Source organism: Diabrotica undecimpunctata, chromosome 1 (genome assembly GCF_040954645.1).
Source record: "Diabrotica undecimpunctata isolate CICGRU chromosome 1, icDiaUnde3, whole genome shotgun sequence".
Taxonomy (NCBI): domain Eukaryota; kingdom Metazoa; phylum Arthropoda; class Insecta; order Coleoptera; family Chrysomelidae; genus Diabrotica; species Diabrotica undecimpunctata.
The window spans coordinates 134,727,809-134,747,445 of NC_092803.1; the positions used below are offsets into that span (position 1 = coordinate 134,727,809).

The 19,637-nt window shown below is 31.9% G+C and overlaps 1 long non-coding RNA gene across 1 annotated transcript in view; it reads right to left on the reverse strand.

Moving 5' to 3' along the window:
• Positions 1-3,370: 3,370 nt before the first annotated feature.
• LOC140440299 (uncharacterized) overlaps positions 3,371-19,637 on the reverse strand; it is a 605,785-nt gene continuing 589,518 nt past the window's right edge. Inside the window, exon 3 of the long non-coding RNA XR_011950808.1 lies at positions 3,371-3,423. This is a non-coding gene — a long non-coding RNA (uncharacterized lncRNA). The remainder of the gene's footprint in view (positions 3,424-19,637) is intronic.

Sequence of the window (19,637 nt, forward strand, 5' to 3'; positions counted from 1 at the left end):
ATTATTATTGAAAAATTAACCTTAATACCAAAATACCAAAACATTTAAAAGTCGAACTGATTACAAGATTGAGTCAGCTGCTGCCCTGTGCGTAATCATCGGATGTGTCCCCTTAGATGTGTAGGTGAGAGAGAGAAAAAGAGGGAATATTTCGGCGGAGAAAAAGAGAGATACCAAGGGAGAACGTCAGTAGTAAGAAGAGGTCCACATCCATTTTGATGAGGCAGGACGAGTGGAATGCAACGGGGGATGTGACACAGTGAACAAAGTCACTGATACCTAATCTAGGAAGTTGCCTGGATTGCGGATACAGTCACTTAGACTACTAACTGACATAGATGATCACATGACACGGGAGATTCCGTAGATACCTGAACAGGTTTAAAATGGCAGAATCGGCAAATTGCTTGCATTGTGGGGCTTCGGACACTGTGTCACATACTTTTTTGGAGTTTGTCAGATGGGTCAGAGAAAGAAATAAGCTAGAGAGAATATTTAAATAGGTGAGAGAGATGACAGAGAAGATGATGACAAATGAGAGGTGACGTAAAAATTCTACAACTATGTGAGAAAGGTGCTGTCTATAAAAAAAACAGCGAAAACTACATGCAGTTCTAGCAGGTATAGAGGAGGCAGATCTTTGACCGCTGTGTTAGGGATAAGGGGAGGTTAACAACACAGGGGCACATGCAAGTATAAAAGAGAAAGTGGGAGAGGCATAAATGGCGGTATTTTTGAGAGAGCAACAAAGCAAGTGGAATAAAGTAAGTGTCAACTGAGATGTTGACGAAAGACGACAAAGAGTACACAGAGCTTATCGCAGCTCTCTCATCCGCTTCCAGGCTGGATCGCGATTAGACTTAAATAATAACGGTCAAGAGGTATGTATGTATACTTAGAAAGTAAAGTCAAGAAGCAAATCAGGATAGAAAGAGGCAGACGTGGTGGTAGCATGAATGTAAGAGATGGAAGCTGATGTGTGATGATGAAAAGAAGGACATCGGGATGAAGTTATGTTCTAACGGAAGGCTCCACCCCAATACCCTTATATGAAATAAGGGGTGGGATTAACCTTGTCCTGACTACATGGGAGTTACGGAGGATAAGAAGAATCGACTCACGGCCAAGCTGGTAGACGTGACGCTAAAGTACTTTTTCTTTTAGTTTAGGAACCCAACACTATCGGAAATGTTTACCTCCAGCGTTTTTTTGCTTATTTAGTAGCTAGTGATGAAAAAAATCTCTATTATGATCAAGTGTTTAATAAAGCAGTATAAGGACTAAGAGATTTCAGCATTAATATAAATGGAGTACCAATTACGATTATTATGTATGCTCTTTTTCTATGTATGCTATGTAAAGGCATTCAATTATGTCTATCGTCATAAATGGACTTGAAAATCTTTAAATATAAGTAAAACTTAAGCTAAAATTAAGTTTATGATATAAAGTCACACGACATATAACCATACAACGTAACAAGTTAATGGACGCAAATAGAAAATGTCTTCTTCTTCTTGACTGGCTTTAAAACTCGGGGTGAATATTCGCCATATACATTATAGCCCTTCATTTTAAAAACACTGTGTTTAGCATTTTGTCTTCTCCTGATGTTACCACATGATCTGCTTATCTTATTCTCCACTCTCCTGTTAATTCATCTCTTTGACGTTTAATTATTAGTCTGAGAACCTTTCTGTTTATTATTCTGAGAACAAGCAGCTTATTTATTTCCCGCTGATGTAGAGTCCATGTTTCACTTCCATATGTAATAACTGGGCGAATAATTAACTTGTACAGTCTTAATTTAGATTTCATTTTTAGCAACTTAAATCTTAATAATGATGATAGGGAGTATATTACTTTACTCTCTGCAGCTATCCTTGCTAAGACCCCTTTTTTATGTAATTGTGATCTGTGATTAGCGTCCCCAGATATTTAAATTCTTTTACTTCTTCGAAGTTTACTACTAGCATGTATTTCGACATCTCTTCATTTATTTAAATACCCAAACTACTTCTAATAAGATATTTAGATGCAATAAAAAACGTCAAAATATTTAAAAGCTTAGGAATCATTTTGGTATAAACCTCAAGATTAACTTTGAGACTAAAATAGAAATGGCAAGTAAAATTGGCAAAATGTAACTTAGATTAAAACTAAGATAATAAATGAAGAATGCTGCATGTGGTGGGTATCACTGAATCATGGTATTGAAATAACGAGAACATTAAAAGTATAAATAACGGATCGTCTTGGGACTTTCGAGATACTATTACATTAAAGTCTACTTCTCATCATATAGATAGAACATACAAAACAAATGTTCTACATTCTTTTTTTTCTAGCCCCATGACCGTCATCGATCGGATATCACGTTGGCTATCATATTCGCTATAGTGGCTGTATTGATAGCAGCTCTTAATAATGATGTAGTCGACTTTTCGTATCGTTGTATTAGATTTTTTAGTCATGATGCTCTTCTACCAAGATCAAGTTTACCATGGATCTTTTCCTAAATAATATGCAAAAGTTCATATTTTTGAGAGTGTCTTATAATGTAACCGAAGTATTCCAGCCTGCAGAACCTTATTATATTGACTGTTTGTGTTATTTGGTTCAGCCGTCCAAGGACCTTCTCATTTCTAAGTCTGTCAACACAGCTTATTTTTAGTGGTCATTTGCATGCCCATATGCGACGTTCGAAGTACTGACTAGGTTTTAGATATGGTTAAAGACAAAAGACTCTTTCTTGGTATAGTGATAGCCAACGTATAATAGATCATATAAACGAATTAAAAAAATAATATGTTACAGATGTTGATATGTTAATAATTGATATCAAAATAGATCAGCATAGATCTAGATAATGAATTAAATCGTCCTAGATGAACAGTAACGAGTATTCAGTAAGATAAGTATAAACAAACAAGTAAAATAATTGTATAAAACAAACAATAATTAAAAAATATATACAATCTTTCCAAAGATAAAAAAAAATATCTAGTAACGATAATAATTTAACACTCTTAATCTTGTTTAAGAATTATTTTTGTTTACATAATAAAATACCTCGTTCTGTACCTATGTAACACCGGCGCTAGACGAGCGAAAAAGTATAATTGCCCTTTGCTCCGCTAACTCCAAAAAAAGAGAATACAAATCTTGTAAGCACTCTCTAGTGTCCCATTATAACGCGTCTCGTCTTCGAGATTTGTTATTTTTCCTTTGAGCAAACATTTTCCGCTTTCGTTGGCCTAACGCCGGCGTGCCATCATAGTGCCATTTCTGGTTCGTTGCTCTTATGCGATTAATTATGATCAGCGACGGAAAGGAATGGCAAAAGCAAGTTAGAGTGGAAAATTAACTTACCTGATATCCCATCGTAGGTCCACCATTCTTCCCAACTCACGGCAGACGACACTGAAAAAGAAAATAAATTTTCAGGACTTCTTAAAGGGTATTGACTGTTCTTAATTTAATAATGACCTATTTGATTATAGAGGTAGCGCGCATTACTTTACTTCTTGTACACTGTCTCTAATGATATTTTGAAAATTAACGCGAAAACAAGACAACAATAAAACAAAAAATAGAATGAAATTAACTTTTAGCTGGTTCCGTTTAATTGGAATATTCATGTATAAAATACTTTCACTATAAGAATTTAATACATACTGTAAAATTCGAAAGATAAAAAATGTCTAGTCTGTATCTCTATTATTTTGCTCTATTTTTATCGTGAATTACTATAATTGTTAGCTATTTTATTTTTTTCATACATTTTCCTGTTTACCCAATAAAAAAAATATTCCAATTATATTCAAAATGACCAATGTCTTTATGTTATTACGATGACTATGTCCTCAAAATAGGATATAAAATTACTTCTCGTCTTTAACATACTGTTATAATTAAAGCCAGTAACAGCAGGATCTCTTATGGAAGTTAAGCTTCTTTCTTTCCTTGAATTTGTGTATAGATGCTTAATTCTATGTTATCAAAACCTATGTTTTTAATTAATATTAAATTCTAACTGGATATTTTATTAATTTATTAATTAATAAAAAGATGTGTTGAAAACCTATTTTATTAATAATTCCCCATTTTTCCAAAATTAATTAGTTTATGCCGAACAACACCCCTGAGGGGTTTCAATGTACAATGGATGAGCTAGATGTTACACAATTCATCATCCCAAACATCTGTATCATGGGAAGGATTAAGGATTCTGTATGGAATGTTAGACGCTGCTGGAATCAATTCTTTTGTGTTACATCAATTTCAAACATTGCCGAATCGTAACTTTCGTTCTACTTTTCTCAAAAACTTAGCTGATTCTTTTGTGGAAGATTATATGAAGCAAAGAGTAGAAAATAACCGACTGCCAAGAAATTTAAGACAATCTGTGAGACAATACCTTGGATATCCTGACGAACTACCACACCAAGAGCCACAAAAGCGTTCACATCGTTGTGATTTTGGTCCAAGATCTCGTGACCATAAAGGACGCCATATTTGTATTTATTGTAAAAAAAATATATGTGCAGAACTTCAATTTAGCGTTTGTTAAATATGTAAATCTTAATCCTAATTTAAATATTTTGTATGTGTCAGATTTGTTTATCCTGTTATTTTTACTGCTAAAAAATGGTTATTTCTATTTTGTTGTTTATTTGTTATTCCAACTCTTATTTCGGTATTTACTGTAAAAACATTTAACTGTCATAATAAACCATTTAAAAATGAAATAGTACTAAATACATTTTTTAATTTGTTATATTTGAGTAAGTTTTTATTAGGGTTAAAGGCGACACAACGTTGTGGTTTGTGTTCCAGTTTCCTCACATTGTGGTTCTAGAGTTAATACATATTAAAAAAATAAGATTCACTAAATTCTTTGTATCATTTTTTAAATATATATTATACTAAATAAAATGCTACATTATATTTTTCTACTAATTATACCTTCATATTATTCCATTTGACCAAAAAAGTAAAACTCATCTAATATTTTATCCAACAACAGTGTTATACACTATTTATATAAAATTTATTAAGCATAAAATCTCGGAGGACTCTGGATAAGAAAAATTAAGAGCAAAAAGGTCTCCTAAAAAGCGGATACGGAAGTCCTAAAACCGGCGAGTATTGTTTCAATGAGCTTTTTAAAAAGCACGAGGAAGTTAAAAAGATTATAAAGTGTAAAAATTAGAAATATCTAAAGGACTGTTGTAAAATTTAATTATTTTTATGACAGTATAAAAAACTTTCCTTTTTGAGTGCAAAAATACCATGCTTATGTAATGGTCTACATTATGCGTCATAACGGTTTTATTTATTATTATAAAAGAAAATTTGCGCACAATTTGACAGATAAATAAAAAATCTCTCTTTATTCATGTAGTCCTGTACCTCATAGAAATGTCATTCTATTTATACTATGGAATACATACCCACATATTTAATGAGCTCGAACAATTTTAAAACTAGGTAAGAAATTCCTTATCACTAACTCTAAACTGAATTAAATATTTAATTTATTAACTAATATTTGGGTATAAAATAATCTTCTGATATTTGACAAAGTTCATGTTTTATTCGACAAAGACATTGAGTGTTGCATCACTTTTTTCCTGTCTCTAATTTTTCCTTTCCATTCTCTGACTCCTGCACTTTGGAGGTCTTCTTCAACTTTTTGCAGCCAGTTTGATCTCGATATTCCCCTTCTCTTTCTCCCTCCTGGATTCCATTCTATCATTGCGTATGTCACTGCCTCATCTCCTGCTCGCCAAATGTGAACTAACCATCTAATTCCATATTGCTTTATTTTAGTCACGATGTCTTCCTTAAGTTCTTCCTTAATCTCTGCAGTTGTTCTGCTTCTATATTTATTTTGCTCTGTTCTGATTGGTCCCAGTATGATTCCCATAATCTTTCTCTCTGCTATGCTTAAGTCTTCTTTATCTTTTTTAACCATCGTCATTGTTTCTCCTGCATATAATAATATTGGCCTAATTATGATGTTATAAATATTCAACTTAGTTTTCTTAGTCAGTGTTTTGCTTTTAAGTAATCTTTTGTTTGCATAATAAGCTTTATTCGCTGCATTTTTTTTTTATTTTGGACTTCCTTTCTCCAGTTTTGCTTAGTGTAACTCCTAGGTATTTGAAGTATTCTACTTCTTTAAACTAAGAACTTCCTATGTTGATTCATTGTTTTATTGGCTTTTTCCCTAATTATAATATTTTTGCCTTTTCTTAATTAAATCTTAGTCCCATTCACTCCCCTTTCTCTCTTATTTCTTCTAGCATTTCTTTCATTATTTTCCTGTTCTTTGCAATAGCAATATCGTCTGCATATGCGATTATTTGACTACCTCTTGTTCTGAGATTCCCTTAATTTAAATTTGGTAGTATATATTCCAATGCTTGATTAAATAGCGTTGTTTATAAAGAATCTTCTTGTTTCATCCCTTTATTTATACTGAATTTCTCTGTCTCTCCTAATTGTGTCCTTATGCTTATTTTAGTAGTTTTCATTGTCCTATTAATTTTCTGAGTTTATGTGGAATTTTAAATTTTTTAAGAGCTATCATTAATCCTTTCCTTTTAATTGAATCAAATGCCTGTTTGAAGTCTATAAATAACATTTCCAATTCCAGGTTTATATTTGTTTGCTGTTTACATTATTTGTTTTATTGTGTGTATTGCATCTATTGTAGATCTTCCTTCTATGAATCCACATTGGTACTGTCCTACTGTCTTATTTGTGATCTTTGATAACCTCCTTTTTTATTATTGATGTCAATATTTTATATTTTGTATTTAGTACACAGATTTGTTGGTCTCCCTTTTTATGTATTGATATGATCTACCCTACTTCCCAGTCCCCTAACATTTTTTCTTCTTTCCATATGTTTTTCAATAGTGCCAATAGTTTTCCTCTCCCTTTCGTTTCTCCGTATTTTTTTTAGTTCCATATAAATTCCATCTGTTTATTCTTCTATCTTCTATCTGTTTTATCTGTTTATTCCATTTCCATTTCTTCATCCAATTCCTCTGTTTATTCTTTTAAAATTTCGATGTCCACTTCATCTACTTCATCTGCTTCTTCTTTGGGCACCGTTTCCTCCTCGTTATGCATTTCTTCTCCTGTTGTGTCCTCCGTCAAGAGCTCTCTGTAGTAATCCCTCGATACTTGCTTGTATTATTGATCCTCTATTATTACTGATCCCTCTCTATTTTTTATTTCGTTTGTTTTGCCTTTGTATTTTTTGTTTTGTTCTTTAATTTTTTTGTAAAAATTTTGTAAAAAACTAACTGTTGTTTTATTATACGAATCCGAATAAAGATTTCAATTTACTGTGTTAATTGAGAATAACTATAATTTTAGTTGAAAATACGTTTAATTAGAGTTTTCGATTTTCATTTATAGAAGAGCCAAAAGAACGGGTTTCTCAGACTGTTTTTCTTGGATAAGTTAAATACACGTGTATTTTTTGTAGCATTTGTAAGTTAATCTGACGAGACTGGCGCTCATTTTCTGTGCACCGATTGTGGCGGCGGACTATGAGTCCGCATACCGTTTTTGTACGTGAAAAGCGTGATATATAGTACATGTAACTTTTTTATGAACAAGTATTGTAAATTATTAATATATTTATTTTACTATAAATATACAAAAAAAATGTAAATAGACAAAAAGAAATATTTTTTGTATTTCGGATGAGAATATTAGTAAACTCTACAATTGCACTGAGCACTTCCGTTATTGAAAAAGTATCTCCAATTATCAAATCGTGTCTTCGTATTTTTAACGACCTCTTTAGCACGCAGCATAAAAGTTATCAAGTTTTCTACCCTTGTTCGTGGTCAACTTTAACAACCAAGTAAGGTACTTGCGAGGGACTGACTTAAATGTCCTCATTTTCAATTTTATTCTTAGAATCAGAATATATTTCTAGCTGTTTGTGTATTGTCCTGTGTAATTGTTTCTACATACAAGAGAAGTGATCGTAGAAGATCCAGCCGGCCATGCGTGGCTCGTGCACCCACCAGAGTTTATTAACGCTGATAAGTCAAAAATTAACAAAAGTCCTGCCCGAATACAAAAAATTATTGCTCTGAAAATACATATTGGGCCGAAAATCATGTGGTTCATTACTGAGCAAGATTTGGGGCTTAAGATTTTTAATCAATAAATAAGACAAAGCCTTATCGTTGCATTAAAAACAAAATATGAAACAAATTAAGACGCCTGTCTTAAAAGAAAATTTAGTTTGAAAAAAAATTAATAAGCATAACAATATACATCACTTCTTTACATATCTGTAAAAAGAGGGTAAAAACAGACTGCAGCGATATATTCAGGCAAATTGCGGCTATTCTGAATAATTTTTTTGTAGTTGGTAGTTCTTTATATATATTAGTAAAAATTTGTGAAAAAAAAATGTTTAAATAAACTTAGTTGATTTGTATATTTCGTTATTTTGTAACACTTATAGGAGAGTTAAGCAAGGACGATTTTAATAAATGTAATATGTAAATAGTTAAAACTAGCGGACAAGCTCTACATCGAGTTTTTTAAATGAAATTTTTATTTTGCGAGAAAAATTAAGAGATCAATGCAAACAATATAAGCAAGAATATACATAACATTTATCAAAGAAAAGGGCTTAGCGTTTTAGTATATAAGATAGCAGTTAATTTTGCATGCTGATCACGAATCCGGTGTCAGATGTCAGAATCCGGTGTCGGATCGCAACCGGAAGTACATATTTAGATTCGTCTCGACGAGACCTTTCTATCCATATATACATTGTGGGGTCTAAAACTTAAAGTAAATTTTAACTTCCGGTCATCTCAAAACCGGAAGTGAATTTTTGAACCAAAAGTATATCTTGACAATCTCATACGTAATACTAATAATATTCCGAAAAAATATTTTAATTATCTAATATGGTTTTTGAGTAAACTGGTGGACAAGAAAAGGGCTTAGCGTTTTAGTATATAAGATGATATGGTCAATAAAATTAAAATAGTTGCTTTAATGTTACAAATAAGTTGCAAATCACCTTCGGTAATCTGTATTACTGAGCATATTTGTTATGAAATGTTTATCTATCATTACTAATTATATAATTGCTCAGTTTTTTAGTACAATAATTTTTTAATTAATATATTTCAGGAAGTAATTAAATTACTTGTTAGAAATATATAAAACATTTCCATCGTCAGAAATTCCATTGAATAAATACTAATTATTTTTCTATTATTATTAAACAAAATATAACTGCCAAGTAAAACAAAATTAGATAAAACTTATATAAATAATTAATTATTTTATATTTTTAGTATTCCAACAACGAAAAAGTACTTAAAAACTACTAAAATTATTCAATAAACTTTGGAAAGCCTCAAAAGATCTCGAATAGTCCAATAGTCGAAAGTCTAATTGCGTTTTCCTTTAAAAATAAAATGCATTATAAAATTTCTCCGTCTGCAATGCCTCTGGTTGATGCCAGAGATTGGAGTTTGATAAAAGAACGGATGCCTTACTTAAATTTCGATCGGACTATAGCCTAGGAGAATTATAACATATTTTGAATAACTAGTGAATAAATTCAGAGTTTGATTTTTGGTAACACACGTTCAACCCTTTATCGGGCACATTCAAAAGTATTTCAATAACATTTACTGGATAATGCAACCATTATCGTTGCGTTGAATTTAACCCTTTAGTTCCTGAATTTTAATTTGTTTAAAAAGTTACTTTTTTTCTTAATTATTTTTGATCTCTTAGAAAATTCCCATTACATATATGTAACGCTAGGAAGATATAGGAGCAAAAATATTTAAAATAATCATTATTATAAATTTAAAAATATAATCAAATTATTTTAGATGAAAGTCTATGTTGCACTCAATGCATAATCCCACATTGCACTTGCAACACATGGTACGTACATGCGAACTGCAGCTCTCACGTGCACAACGTCTCCTCTTTTTATCGGCAATATAGGTCAGGAGATGATCAATCATGCCATGTCTTATGCTGGCTACTTTGGACGAAGATGGCCTGCCTGCACCTTTTGGTTCGGTACTATATTTCGTAAGATACGATGTTACTAGATACCTTTGAAATTCTATTTGTGAAATAGGATCATGGGATCATGTCCAGCATCCATGTAAATAGTCACCACCACCATTATTTAGAGCGAATTCCTATTCGGTATCTAGCTACATTTTAGTCTATAAGGTCAGTTCCTCCCATTCATGAATTATATTTTTTAATCAAATATGGACGTGGCACCTGCACAATTTTTTTCTCAGCCTGAGAAAACCGTTTCACATTATTTATGGGAGCGACTCCACAGCAGGTTGAAGCAACTGTAACAATATTATTGTCAAGCCAACGAACGAAAATAATTCCATTTTGGCGATCTAATATAGAGAAAAACTCGCCTTTTGAATGTTTTTTCAATGCTTTTTTGTCTGGCAATAGAATATCTCGCGGCAAACGATTATCTCTGATGGTTCCAGTACACCACATACCTTCTTCTTCTTCATGTGCCTTGTCCGTTCCGAACGTTGGCAATCAACATGGCTATTCTGACTTTGTTTACGGCAGATCTGAATAGTTCAGCAGATGACAATCCGAACCATTACCAAGTTTTGGAGCCACGAGTGTCTTCTTCTCCCTGGACCCCTTCTGCTGTCTATGTTCCCTTGAACGATCAGCTGTAGTACTCTATATTTATTATGTCTCATAACGTGACCCAAGTATTCCAACTTTCTTTTCTTTATACTTATTCCTACCTCTCTCTCTTTACCTATCCGGCGTAGTACCTCTTCGTTGGTCACGTGCTCAGTCCAGGATATACGTAATATACGTCGGTAAGCCCACATTTCGAAGGCCTTTACTTTTTTCATCAATGTTGCGGTCATTGTCCACGCCTCCATTCCATATAACAAAAACCGGGAATACATAACATTTCAGAAGTCGAATTTTGAGAGGTAGGGTGAAGCTTTTAGAGGTGAAAATTTGCTTCATGCTAGTGAACGATGCTCTTGCCTTTTCTACTCTTATACGTATTTCCTTCGCTTGATCCCAATTTGAGTTAACTGTTGTTCCCAAGTAGATGTACGAATCCACGTGTTTAATTCTTTCATTGTCTAATATCAGTAGTTGCTGGGGTGATTGTTGGGTTTTGCTTACTAACATCCATTTGGTTTTTGTGATATTTAGTCTGAGTTTGTATTGTGCACTTGTTTTTTGTATCTTACTCATTAGGCAACTCAGTTCCTCCATGCTATCTGCTAGAATCACAGTGTCATCAGCATACCTTATGTTATTAATTATTTCTCCATTTATCTTTATGCCTTCTGTGTTTTCCTCCAGCGCTGTCTTAAATACTCCTTCTGAGTATATATTAAAGAGAATAGGAGACAAGATACAGCCCTGTCGTACCCCTTTCTTGATCTTAATTTTATTGGTCAATGTAGATCCTACTTTCACTTTAGCTGTTTGACCCCAATAGAGACTTGCTATTGTTTGAATGTCTCTGTACTTAGTACAGATCAAGGTACCAGATACCTTGATCTCTCATATTGGAAAGTAACAATGGACTTGTAAATAAGTTGTCGGTGTACAATTTATGGGAAAGATTTTTTTTACCCTCGGGGAGCTCCCTCAACATTGATTGATACTAACGGAGCAGTCACCTTTCCATACCACACTTCATCATTGACCGTACTATTGGGATTTTTGCGTTGATATAAATCAAATTTTATGAGATATCCTGAATTAGTGTTCAATGACCACATTTTGTACCCAAAACGTATGGGTTTACAACTGTCCCTACCAAAGTATTTTACCGTACTCTCATCATAACTGAGTTCTGAGTCGGGCACAAAATATTGTAAGAATTTATTTTTTAGCATATTCATCAAAGGGCGGATTTTCCAGTCTTTGTCGTTTTCATCTAGTTTATTGTTGTCAGCAAAATTCAAAAACTGCATCACTTGTTCGAATCTATTTTTTCTCATTGAATTTTTCACGAAATCATTGCCCATGTCACGTTTTAAGTCCCAGTAGTGCTTTCTAGCTGGCTTGTGGTTGTAAACACTCAAAATTAGAATAGCAAGAGCACACTTTACCTCTTTTGTAGTGATATTTGGATCTTGGGCGTTTTTAAAAACAGCATACTTTTTAGTCTCATCTGTAATATGGGAAATTATATTTTCATCAATGAAGTTTTTAAAAATTTGAACTGTTCAACAAGTTAGTGTGGCCCAACATTATTTTTTTTTTGTTGGAAATTTCATTTAACACAAAATTGGTACCGAAAAATTCAAAATTTAGGTTTGTCCTCGGAATATAAAAATCAAACTGTAATTAGAAAATATTTAAAACTGTTTTTCGACATTCTTTATTTTGATCCAAACGATGTTGGTGACTTTTCTTCTGATGAACTTATTAATATTATGCCAGAAGGTGACAGAGTTTTGCAATTTTGTGATTACCTAGTTGATAATTACTTAACGGAAGATTCAACATTTCCAACTTACATGTGGGCTTCAAATTCATCATCTCTTATATTTACTACAAACGCATGTGAATCAGATCACTCGAAATTTAACGAATGTTTTTTATAAATCACATAGTGACAATATTTAAATTTACAGACATTTTGTTTAAATTTTTAAGCAGAAGTATCTGTGTAAATTAGAACTGTACATAGATTCGAAAAAAAACTTGATAAAACGACAAAAAGAAAAGTTGATTGTATTGATAATTTTTCGACCATTCAAATTTCGTCATTTTGTGTCATGTGGAACAATTTCACCCAATCATGTCAACATTAGACTGATAATTGCATTCAGTGCAATTTTCAATCCCTATGACAACACGATAGAGTTTGACAACTTCATCCAAATAAATTTCAAAATATCACGTTTCGGCAATGAGAATGTTTAAAGTATAAATGCGCTAATCAAAGAAAAAATTCTCAGAAATACAACGTTCAGTCACAAATATATTTGGGGAATATTCATGGAATTCTATAAAACCATACTTGAATCTCGATCAAGAACACCACAAGATTATAAATAATATGGGTGGTAATAAATCTTCTATAGTAGAGAACAGCAACGAATCTAATGTTAACTTAAATTTTAATAATTGTACTTTCACTAACTGTACTTTTAATAAATAAATGTTTCGTTATGTTGAGTTATGATTTTTTTTTCGAAAAATTATCCGCCAATATCCCTCGTACATTGATGAATGCCTCATAATTTCATGACAAATTTCTCAAGCTCGTTGCTTGGTAACAGAACTCAGCCTTCGGCTTCGTGCTGTTACCAAGGAACGAGCTTTCGATTGTCATGAAATTATCTCGTCTGTTATCAATGTCCTAGGGATATTACAACTGAAAATGGAGCAAATGAATATTACGTTAATCAAGACATTACTAAATTAGACTTCATTAAGTCAGTTTGCAATTTTATTATGCAGCTAACTTTTAAAATCTAAAATATAGTGTTTACTCTTATTAGCCCGTCCGCACATGAAGCTACTAAAAAGAAACTAAACTAGTTGGTAACTAGAATTACCAACTGTTTACTTAACTGTGAATCGCAGACTACGCTACTGAAAATTAATAGAAACGAGTCACTTTTTGCTTGTACGAGTAGCTTTGTTATAGGGTGTTTAAATTTTAACCTTTATATTATATTATTAAGGGTTATTATCGCGTTAAAAATGTCTAGTCACTCAAGTGATGAAGATATTATTTTTTATTGTTATAATAGAAGACGTAAAATCCAGAAAAAAAGGAGGTATTGGGTTCATCCCTACATTGCAAGCAATACAAATTGCAGAGCATTTGTTGAAGCAAAAGAATTACGCGTGTAAACTTTAAAAATATCACAACAAACTAGAAACTATCCTGCATGTCCAGTCTGCTGTCGACTGATCACTGACGCATTAGAGACCGGTTACTAACAACTAGGGCTGTGTGCGGATACTCATTAAAATACATGGGCAGTAACTAATAAGCAACTGATTGGTAACTAAAGTTACCAACTGGTTTCTTTTTAGTAGCTTCATGTGCGGACGACCTAAGGCCGTCTTACTTATTTTAATCACTAATCAGACATTAGAATTAGGCATTGTTATTGTTTAACTGTAGTTTTTGTTATTGCATATAAGTTAATGTAGATTTATAAATAAACTTTATTCGATTATATTGTTACAGCTTCATTATTTATTCATTTAAAATTTTCGCTCATGCTTTGGGAATTGGGTTCCTTTTTGAATACAATAAAGTAAAATAAAAACTATATATGTTCACAAAGATATTATCTAAGTACCTAGGTAGCGTAGATCAGTTCGTAGTCGCTTTTAATCCTACTATAAAAATGAACCCATTAAAATCTATTGTGGGGGAGTTATTAGTCGCCCGTAATGAGTTTACGTGTACCCGAAAAATCTGGTAGAGCGCGGCCCTCAGCGCCAAACCTTAATATAGGAGAGGGTAGTCTGATATATCATGCACTAATAATTCATAGATCAACGTTACCGCACTGTCATTATCGGTCGTTTGCTGAAGAAAAATATTAACATGTTAGACAAAATCTAACAACGCTAATGTTCGTTAGGGTAGCCTAAAAACTGTATTAATGTTACGTGTTGGCTACATTTAAAAAAATTTAAATAAAGTAAAATACATCGTATGTTTAAGACTTTTACTGAATAACTACACATTAAAGCTTTTTACCTACTTTTGCTTATAAGCCAAAAGGTTACAAACTACAGTTGTTTAAATATTTTCCAAATCCCTTTGAGGATATCACTGAACTATATTAAACTAAAAACATATTTTTATTTAAGCATAAAAAGGGGCTGATCCAATAATATAAAGAAACGAAAGGAATTTTTGTTTGTTATTATACATTTAACATGTTAAATTACTTTTAAAATTCTCAGCAAAATCCATGCAAACTCAAACACTTACCCAAAACAGTTTTTAATTCAATGCGATCAAAAGATTCTAAAATTTTCATTAACAGCTCAAACTTTTAGAGCACTTGTCTCCTTGTGCTCGGCCTATTGGAAAAGAGCAAGAAAAAACAAATGAACCGTTCTCCTTTGATTTCATCTCGTTTCTATTACTGAACGCCTTTAGTTAAATCTTCCTTTGTGTATACTTATACAAAGTTTGGTAAACTCAATCGGCAGAAAGTGGCTGAATTCATGACCGTACTGAGGTAAATGAAAACGAACTATTATTTAAAGTTAGGAATGGAAATTTTCATTATTTACAAATTTAAATTAAACAAATTTTAAAAGTTTTGATTACTACGTTTTACTTTCATTTTTGGTTTATTTTCCCATTCGTTATTTGTAGCAAGACAAAAATCAGATAAAAATTTTATGAAAATGAAAGTAAATATTGATAAAAATATACAATATACGAAACTAATAATTAAAATATTATGAGAAGCTATACCAAGGAAGACAAAAAGTTTTGAAAAAAGTATTAACTTATTTGTTTGCCTCTTAATATAGTTATATGAATTCTGTATATTTTTTTATAAAGTCGAGGAGGAATTTAATCACATTCTATTTTAAAATACCTTGCTTCCATTTATTATTGCTTATTATCCAATACATTTTAAAGTCATTATTTCTTAGATTTTTGGTGGAAGGTGAACAACAAAAAGGAACTTTGTTTAATTAGTTCTATGAAAAACATAGCAAACGTTACAAGATACTATTTCTGTATTAGAAAAATGGTCAATAAAATCGGGAATAAAATTTTGCTCCAACAAAAGTAAATGTATCCATTTCACTAGAAAACGTAATGTTAGTAGTCCAGAACTTACAATCTTTATTACAAATATAGAATATTATGTTGATTGTATCAAAGTCCTTGGAAATAATTTTGACAAACTTTTAAATTATTTTAAGCAACATATTTATCATCTTAAAAAATCTTGTCAACAATATTTGAACATAATGAAAGTCCCGTCAGAAACAATGTCTTTGCTTTTTTTTCCACACAACATATCTTAACAAAAAAAGATCTAAACCCCCTTTTTATAAAAGACTTCGATCAAATCAATCTACAAAACTACAAAGACATCGATAGTTTATGCCAATTCCTACAAATAAGGGCATCACGGATACAGGAAAACAGAGCAAGAAGGTCACAAGAAAATTACAGACACCGAGAAACTCAGGAATACAGAGAGAGAGGACAAAATTTTAGGAGGGATTACACTAGACGAGAATCTATTCCCAGGAGGGAAAACGAAAATAGGGAAAACAGAAGAGGAAATGATGATTTCAGAAATCGGCTATGGAATGAGGACAGATATCGAGAAAATCACAACAGAAATAACACACGCGCATATCCCGAAAACAGAAATTACAATAGACGAAATGAACAGGAATATCGTGGAAACCGGAACGGATATGACAGACCAAAAGAAAACAGAAGAGAGGTAAATCATACACAAATAAAGGAAAATGAGAATGAAAGACACAGCGATGAAAGAAGAGATACATAAGAACAACAGACGGTTTTTCACGAAAGCACCCACTAAAAGCAAAAAATCAGGCAGGAATTTTTTGTCACCCGAAGGAGTTCATTAAATTAGCAGGAAATAATAAGGAAAGAAGAGGAGTTAATTTAAAATTTGTAGATGGTTTCATAAAAAATAGACCAATCAAAATTTTGATTGGTCTGACACCGGTTCAGAAATAACATTGGTAAACAGAAAATTAATAGAAGAAGCGAGTTTGACAAATTTAATTTACAAAATACCAAGGGTAAATTTGGTGGGTGCAAATAAACGGACATTGGCAACAATAAATGAGGAAAACAGAGTGGCAAAAAAAAATACGAACATTCTTTTGATGTTAAAAACTTGGAAAACTTTCAATCGAAGACGTACCCGATCCCATATAAATATCGACAACAGGTGAAAGAAGAAATTAATAAAATGTTGAAAGACTATTCTTTATTGTTTTTGCATAGAGAAAAATCCCTAAATAATTCAGTAATTTTTATCATATGCAAAGGCGGGGATTTGTTATGTTTCTTCTTTCCCAACCAAAGAAAAATAAATAAAAATATCCATCGGAATAAAATTTTAAAATATCAATAGAAACAAATTGTATATAGTAATTTAAGATAAGATTTAGTGTAGATAAGAATAGAAATTTGTTTGGCAAACGACCTTTTTCCGTTTCAAACAAAATTATCAAAAAACCTTTATTTAGAATTAGAAAACATTTTACCTGTAAGTTAATCTTTTCATTGTTTGTATAGTCGAGTATTAAATGACCATATTCTAATCTTTTGAAATATGTATAAATGATGTATTGAAAAAACCAATTTTAAAGTAAGCTATTTAGTTTTTCTCTGAAACCGAAATTAGGCTTTTCCAAAATCATGGTAAACACAATTTGAGCTTTTGATTGGACAGTCGTTTTTAAATGGGAATTTGTGAGTCGATCATGAGAGAGGAGAAGTTAGTTATATTTTGGTCATCGAAAGGAAACAGTCGTTTGTCTCAAGATAGGGTGTGGTTCGTGAGTTTGGATACCGACGTAACGAAAAGAAGTGAATAGTTTGCAGAAGGAGATAACAAGTTGATTAAAAGAGGTCCTTGTATCTACCGTGGGCATTTTATAAAGTATATGTGAAAGTATTCTTACGGCATCAAGTTGACAAAAGGAGGTCCTGGTGTCATAAATAAGTAGCTGAGTTTGGAGAAGTGAATCAGGTGTTTTTTTGTGTAGTCTGCAGGAGGTTTGCAGAGACGTTAAGAAGGAGCCGAGGTGCCAAAGAGGAGAGATCACATCGTTGAGGAGACTGGACTTTTCTGGGTATGGTCCAACATACAACTCAAGAAAAAAATAAGCTGTAAGTGTTTGTACAATTGAATTTTATATCTGTGAAGGATCGGTTTGACATCAGGGTCATTAGCATTCAAATTTAAGAACTGAGGTTTTGTTAGGCTAATCAAAAGTTTAAAGTTTTATTGTTTCTTCTTTCAAGTAAAGAAAATTTTAAGTAAAATTGGTTTTCACGTAATATAAATGTATGTAGCTTTATAATCTTATTATTATAAAAATTTGATTTATTTTCTTGTATGCTGATTGATAAGATAATGACAGAATTTAATAATTGTTTTTATTCGTTCATATAAAATAAAGAAACGTAAATTTTTGTAATATAATATATTTGTATTCTTATCCTTTCTTCTCTTCCCGATAAAAGACAACTAGAAAATCTTTTGAATCCATCGAACACAGGTAATAGAAGGATTATTTTACTTTTGGTAACAAATAAGTTATATTTTTTTTATTGGCTCAATAAACTAAGATTAAAGTCAAAATAAACAATCATAACAATATATATATATATATATATATATATAATAGATACATGACCAGTAATATTATTGTCTTCCCTAAAATATACCAAACCATCCTTTTAACCTCTCCTCCTTTGATGGTCACAAAACCCTTCCTAGACTTGAGTTTAACAAAGACTAGTAATCAACTTAATGCTTCCACTATGCTTAAACAATTTTACAGTAAGATTGGATGAGTACCAGAATTACCAATATATTTTTACTGATGGCTCTGAATCAGAAAAAGTAGTGGGATGTGCCCTCATACACAACTACTACACTGCTTCATATAAAATTTCAAATTTAAGCACAGTATATACAGGAGAACTATTCGCAATCTACAAAGCATTAGAATATGCACTGAACGCCAACTTAGCCAGTTGCCTGATACTGACAGATTCCATAAGTTTACCCACCATTTACCCAACTCATCCATTATTGCGATTAATAAAGAACCATTTGTAACAATTTCAGCAAAAGAATGCGATTGTAAAATTTATGTGGATTCCGTCACATATAGATGCTGCCGCCAAATCTTCAGTTTACAACAAAGACTTGACAGAACCTACCCATAAGAAAGATTTTCATCACTGGATTAACTCGACATTGAAAGAACGGTGGCTTCAAGAATGGAATCAATCTCAACAAAAACTACGAGACATAGAAACAACAGTTACAAGATTGAAGAATAAATGTAGCAACAGGAAAGACCAAACTGTAATAAACAAAATGAGATTAGAACATACACGCTTAACACATGAATATCATATTAATGGAAGTGTTCATCCAATCTCAGTGCTGTTAATTATTACCACTCTGATTCCATTTTTCCGACTCCATATTTAGCTTTATAGGCGTCTGTATAATATACTAGGTAATTAGATCTCTGAAGTATTGTATGATAAGATTAGGGATTACAATTTTTTTGGAATTGTTATAGACTGGAATTAACTGTTAGAATTTTTATAATCCAAGGTGAAGATAAAAATATATTTTTGTATTGATATAAGGGCGTAAATCGCTTCCAGTTAAGTGGATTCATTGCATGATCAATTCTGAGGGAATACGATGGATTGAATATGTGATTGAATATGAATATTGATATGTCTAAAACGATATTTACTGAAAATCTTTTATTTAAACTTAATAACTAACTTAAAGGTATATGTTATGTAACGTATTCAAAGGTTTAATCGTTGTGGT